Below are 6,000 nucleotides of genomic sequence, written 5' to 3' on the forward strand. Positions count from 1 at the left end.
GGCCAGGAGGACAGCCTTACCACCAGCCTGGAGAAGTTCGCACCAGATACCACAGACCCCTGCGGCCTTCACTACCCCCAGCTGATTCACCACCCGTGCAGTCTCAGTGAGATTGGGTGGTTCACAGCTGATCAGAGGATGTCCAACTCCTGCTTTAAACAACTGCTTAAAGTAGCCGGCCCAGTGGGTCACATCTGCAGTGTCATCCATAAGGACTGTTCCATCACCCGCACTAAGTGCAAGTCTCTGAGGAACACATTCGGATGTATGTAATGCTTAGATTCCTATGTAAGCAGGATGTGGGTTACTAGACCACAGATGGTGTGTCACCTGTTCACAGATTCGTCTAACAGACACCTCCTTGTCTGCTATCAGAGCCCTCACAGCCTCCCTCCTCAGTTCCCAATACAGACTGGAGTGCGCTGTGACTCCTCTTGATAATATCCAGGGTACCCTGCGAGTGAAACACCTCCTTCTGAGAACACTGGCAAACACCAACACAACCCTCAGCCACCTTCAGGATCTTATCATGCAAGGTCTCCCACATCATATTAGAGTCAGCAGTCGCACCCATGTCTCTCACAAACTTCATGCAAACTCATCAGAAACAGTTTCATCTTGGAGTCTGGCTAAATCCAGCCTTGTTCTCCTAGTAGGTGGTAACCTACAGTACTTTATCTAAGCTGAATCTTCAGAGTAGCAACAACAAGTCTGAAGTCAGAATTCACAAATTTCTGTAGACCCTGCAGTTCTGCAAGAGCCTTCAGCCTTCAGGATGTGATCGATCTCCTTCGCCACGCCACCAGTACTGGAGTTCCAAGTCCAACGATGTGGGTCAGGGCATTGGAACCAGGATCCAGAGACCCGCAGCCCCTGACCTTTCGCAAAGTCAAGGAACATGGAGCCACATTCTGGTCTCCAGACCTATTGGGACCAATACAATCCTCACAGCTAGCCTTGTCAGTGCCAGTGGTCACATTGAAGTCACCCAATGTACGGAACTGCAACATGAGAATGTATATTTTTGCATCTGGTTACAGTCTCTGTTTCAGAACCATTACATCATTAACATTTACGTATACAGTGGATACATACACAGTGGAGTCCTCAACACTCACAGCTGTGTTATCAAGGCTGTGTTTGTGAGCGCAGATGGACAGGATACTGCAGCATATCTCCCTGCTCACACTGTACCTGACAGATTTATAGTGTCCCCTGTCCCGTTTCCAATCAGACCCTGTCCACATCCGCAGTCCAAGACAATCTGAGCTACAGTCCTTGAATGCTCACCGGTGTCTTGTAGGTCCAGGCTGGAGAGGGGAAGAGCTGCAGGTATGGAGCTGCTGAGACCCAAGTAGTGACGCCTCTATCCCTGGTTTGACACCCCTACTGGAATGTCCCAGTGTCCCACACTCCTGCTCCGGTGCCCCTGTGGTGCTCGGTGGGCCAGTGGGATTGAGGGAAGAGCCGTGTAGGGAGCAGACGAGGAGTAAACATCATGGAAAGGACTGTTACTGAGGTCGGGCATCAGGCCCTGGGTTTGATTTTACAGGCAGAACAAGAGAGTCCACAAGAGCAGAACAAAATAGAAGAGGCCGCTCAGCCTGTGTCCCAGGTTCCTGGATCCACTTTGCTTGTGTCCCAGGCCACATTTAGTGCCTGGTCCAGAGGAGCCTGTGTCTCCAGTGCCCAGCATCCAACCCAGTCGCCTTCTATGATGCGTTGTGCCCATGCGCCTAGATCTGCTGGGCTAGAATGTCACATTCACCTGTTGCCTGTCATTCCACATGACTACCAGGTAACCCGAGCTGTCTCCCTGTGTGCCCATCCCTGCCTTGCCGGGTCCGTTTAGGCACTGGGTGACCTATTTGTGTCCCAGGAAGTCAGAGTGGCATAGCATGTCTGTTAGTGTGTCTAGGACATTGAGCTCTGACCTGAGGTAAATAGGCAATAGCATGGTGCTTAAGGACTGGGAAGGCTGTCTGGTCAGAAATCAGTTGTCAGGTTCAAAATCAGGGCTTTTACTGTTATACCCAAACACTGGGTACCTGCATTGATCCAGTGAACATGAGGTGCACTGCAAAGGTCTTAGGCAGTCAAAGAAAATGTTTAAGGCTATTAATCTGGGTTGTACTGTAAGTGTATATTTGATCAGAAAAAAAATATTTTTACCATTAGAATGTATGCAAATTGGGGCGGCAGGGTGGTGCAGTGGTTAGCACTGTTGCCTCACACCTCTGGGACCTGGGTTCGAGTCTCCGCCTGGGTCACATGTGTGTGGAGTTTGCATGTTCTCCCCATGTCGTCGTGAGGTTTCCTCCGGGTACTCCGGTTTCCTCCCACAGTCCAAAAACATGCTGAGGCTGATTGGAGTTGCTAAATTGCCCATAGGTGTGCGTGTGCGAGTGAATGTTGTGTGAGTGTGCCCTGCGATGGGCTGGCCCCCCATCCTGGGCTGTTCCCTGCCTCATGCCCATTGCTTCCGGGATAGGCTCCGGACCCCCCGCGACCTAATAGGATAAACAGTTTGGAAAATGGATGGATGGATGCAAGTTATGAGGTACACAATAGAAGTAGGCATGAAGTTTTTCAGTTATCCAAAAAGTTAGTGATATCTCGTTGGGTGGCTAGAACACCTCTCCTCAGGTCACCTCAGCCATTTCACCACTATACCTCCCTCTAGAGTGAGTCAAATAAATAAAATAAAATACAAATAAAAAAAGATCATTATTTCAACAAAACTGGGTGTCAGTGGTTTCATGTACTACAACCATTTTTCCCAGTGTAGTGAAAAATGTCCATTTTCAGATTTAGGGAGAAGGTAATGTTTTCCATACTATCGATCCCTGTTAATACATTTACCCAGTTGTTTAAGGTAGGGCCATTAGGCAACATCCCCCTTTGGTTAGCCTTTACCCCTGCTGCTATCAGTGTACCTCATACTGTAAGTATCTGTGAATACCATCTGTTTCTGGAGGAATGTAGCGTAAATAGACCGTTTTGAAATCAAATAATAATCTGTATATGGATAATGATTTATGCATTTCTCTCCAGTAAATCTGTACTTTAGGACAGTCCCAGAAAACATGATAAAGGATCACTGTTGGCACCCACAATTTCTCTAACATTACCAGCATCTCTGGGGGTCTTTTTAATGTTTTGGTTATACAATGGCACCGTTGACATACCGTACACGCTCAGGCTGGGGGTGTGCCTGGCCACCATGTCCCAGGAGCCCCCTTAGTGAACATGCATCAACCATTACCTTCATTCTGCCACGGGGTTCCTAGGGACCCTCCGACTCAAAGGGGCATTAAACTCCTTGGCCTGTATTTTGGCGCCCGCTGCCCTCGGATCATGGGCCTTACTGTGCATGAGCTCACGGTGCAGTCGGGTCCTGGGGACGGCAGGATTTATCTCAGGGGAGGAAAAGCCCAAAGACACTTTGTTATTTAATATCATTTTATATCTGTATAGACTGATGAGAGAATGAAGGCATGCCCAGCAAACAAGAGACATCCAGAGGACGTCCTCAGGTTGTCTGCAACACGTCCCTTTTTTGGGGACGTCCTAAGTACGACCGTGTTACAATGAACAATAAAGAAATCCTTCAAAAGCATGTTGTCCTGACAGCTTCCAGGAATAGCTTTTTAAATAAATAATTGTGTCTGATGTACTTCTTTTTATTAATGGTCCATCAGGATGTCCAGAACTCGTCCTTTGAGGACATCCTAAGGATGACCCAAGGAAGTCCTTGTTACTATGAAAAATATAGTAACAAAATCTTGCAGTCAGTTTCAAACTTCAGCGGCGCTTTTGTACTTGATCCCATGGCGAAGCTTTTTGCGGCTCGCGCTCCCTCACTCACCCTCACGCGCAGTTCAAAGCACTGTCACGGGTAAGACGCCACACTTTTCTTAGTGCATAAAACATTAACAAAATCCTCCAAAGAACATCCTCAAGCTGTCCCTTGTTTATGACACTAGCATTACTGGTAAAATGTCAAATATTAATTATTTAGAAAAAAGGGGATTTACATGGGTTTAATGCCCATAATATGTTCACAGAATGTCCTGAAAATGTCCTTAAAAGATCAATTACTGGTCCTCTATACGTCCCTAAAAGTCATCCTAAGGACAGAAAAAATACTTTCCATCAAGATGTCCTAAGGACGTCCTTTGAGGACGAGATCTGGACAAAAAGAGGACGTCCTAAGGACGACCTAAGGACATCTTGCTGTTTGCTGGCATCTGATTTGCTTTGTTTGCCTTACAGATCATGCTCAATTGTTTAACATGCTTTTCCTTGCTGTTTATTCTCTTTATCTGGATGCAAAACACATTCATTTTAGGTGAGTTTCCCTGCAGTTTTCATACTTATTGTTTTCTTAATAACTTCTGCATATTGTGGTACAACGGCTCAGTGGGCACAGCTGTAGCTTCACACCTCCATCGATGAGGGTTTGATTCCAGAGCCCTGATTGGTCCACATCCATTAAATCTGACTTACGTGTGGGTCTGGACAGCATGGAGATGGTTGGATGGATGGATAAAACATGTCTGTATTCACAGTGTAAATGCAAGTTTAGGATACAGTTTACTTCCTTGTTACTAGTCTGTGTAATTGTGAGGGTTGGGGTCATGTGACTGGGATTGTGTGAATTTTACTTTTGTAAAGAGAGCAGAAGGAAAAACAGTTGTTTAAATGAGGTTTGAGTTTTGAAACACAACCAATTAAATTTTGTATTAATATTAATAATAGCATGTGGGACTAGTGTGGGCAATTTTACACCAAAGACTAAATGTGATCTTTCCATTTTCAAGATATTTAGTTCTGATTGCTGTAACTGCTTTGGGAATATGTGCCTGCATATTTATCAAGGATTTTTTTCTGGTATTGACCTGCGCGTCCAGTCCTCGTGTGTGCCACGCCCCCTGATCATCCTCGTGTGTGCCACGCCCCCTGATCATACTCCTGTGTGCCACGCCCCCTGATCATCCTCCTGTGTGCCACGCCCCCTGATCATCCACGTGTGCTTCCCCGATTGTGATCACCAGTTTCCTGTTATTTCAGCTTGTCTTGTGTATTTAGTCTGCGCCCGAGTTAGTTTCCCCAGATCCGTCATTAATGTTTGTCACCGTCTGCCCTGTCTTTCCCAAAATAAACCCCGGTTTCCTGCATTCTGCCTACCTGCCTCGTCCTTCCCCGCTTCCTGCCTGCCCATCTGCCACCGGTCACGACAGGTATCATGAAGAGCAGTTAGATGGGTTTTACTGTAAGTACGAAATTTTCTAGTAATCCATAATCAGTTCTGTTTGACATGAGTACTTAAAATGAATTGCCCTTTAAAGTGGAAAATCCATTCAGTTCTCAATGATTCAAGTATATTTTATCCATCCATCCATCCATCCATCCATTTTTTGCAACCAATTTTCCTATTCAGGGTCGTCGGGGGTCCGGAGTCTGTCCCCTATATATATATATATATATATATATATATATGAAATATTACACAAGCGGTGATAATTACTCCCAAGAATCAATGAAAGGCATAAGCAGTCGCAAAACTATTTACGCACGTGCCAACATCACCCACCTTCACTCTTAGAGGAGCCCCTTTCGGTCCTGGCAGGACGGGAGACCGACACGTGAGTTCCGAGAAAGTACCGGATGACGCGCGCTCCATCTCACGGCTGAGCTCCGGTAAGTACCGAGTTTTCCCCCATTCATATACAAAATTTGGCGCTGCGTGCGGGCAGGGGGCGAGCTGGCCAGGCTCACCACCCCCCTCAGGAAATACGTTCTCCAATTCCCACTTCCGTCCGGGTAATACTGTTTGCTCAATGCCTTCCCAACCCTGCTAAACAAGATAAAGTCCTCTGTTTCCTGGAGACAAGATACGTTTCCTGCATACCGATCCTCCCCTTTCCTTGAAGACGACATATGCATCTTACCAGTGCAACATATGGAACCACTTATTCTCCCCCTCAGGAAGAACCC

The sequence above is a fragment of the Brienomyrus brachyistius genome, chromosome 12 (assembly GCF_023856365.1).
Source record: "Brienomyrus brachyistius isolate T26 chromosome 12, BBRACH_0.4, whole genome shotgun sequence".
Classification (NCBI taxonomy): domain Eukaryota; kingdom Metazoa; phylum Chordata; class Actinopteri; order Osteoglossiformes; family Mormyridae; genus Brienomyrus; species Brienomyrus brachyistius.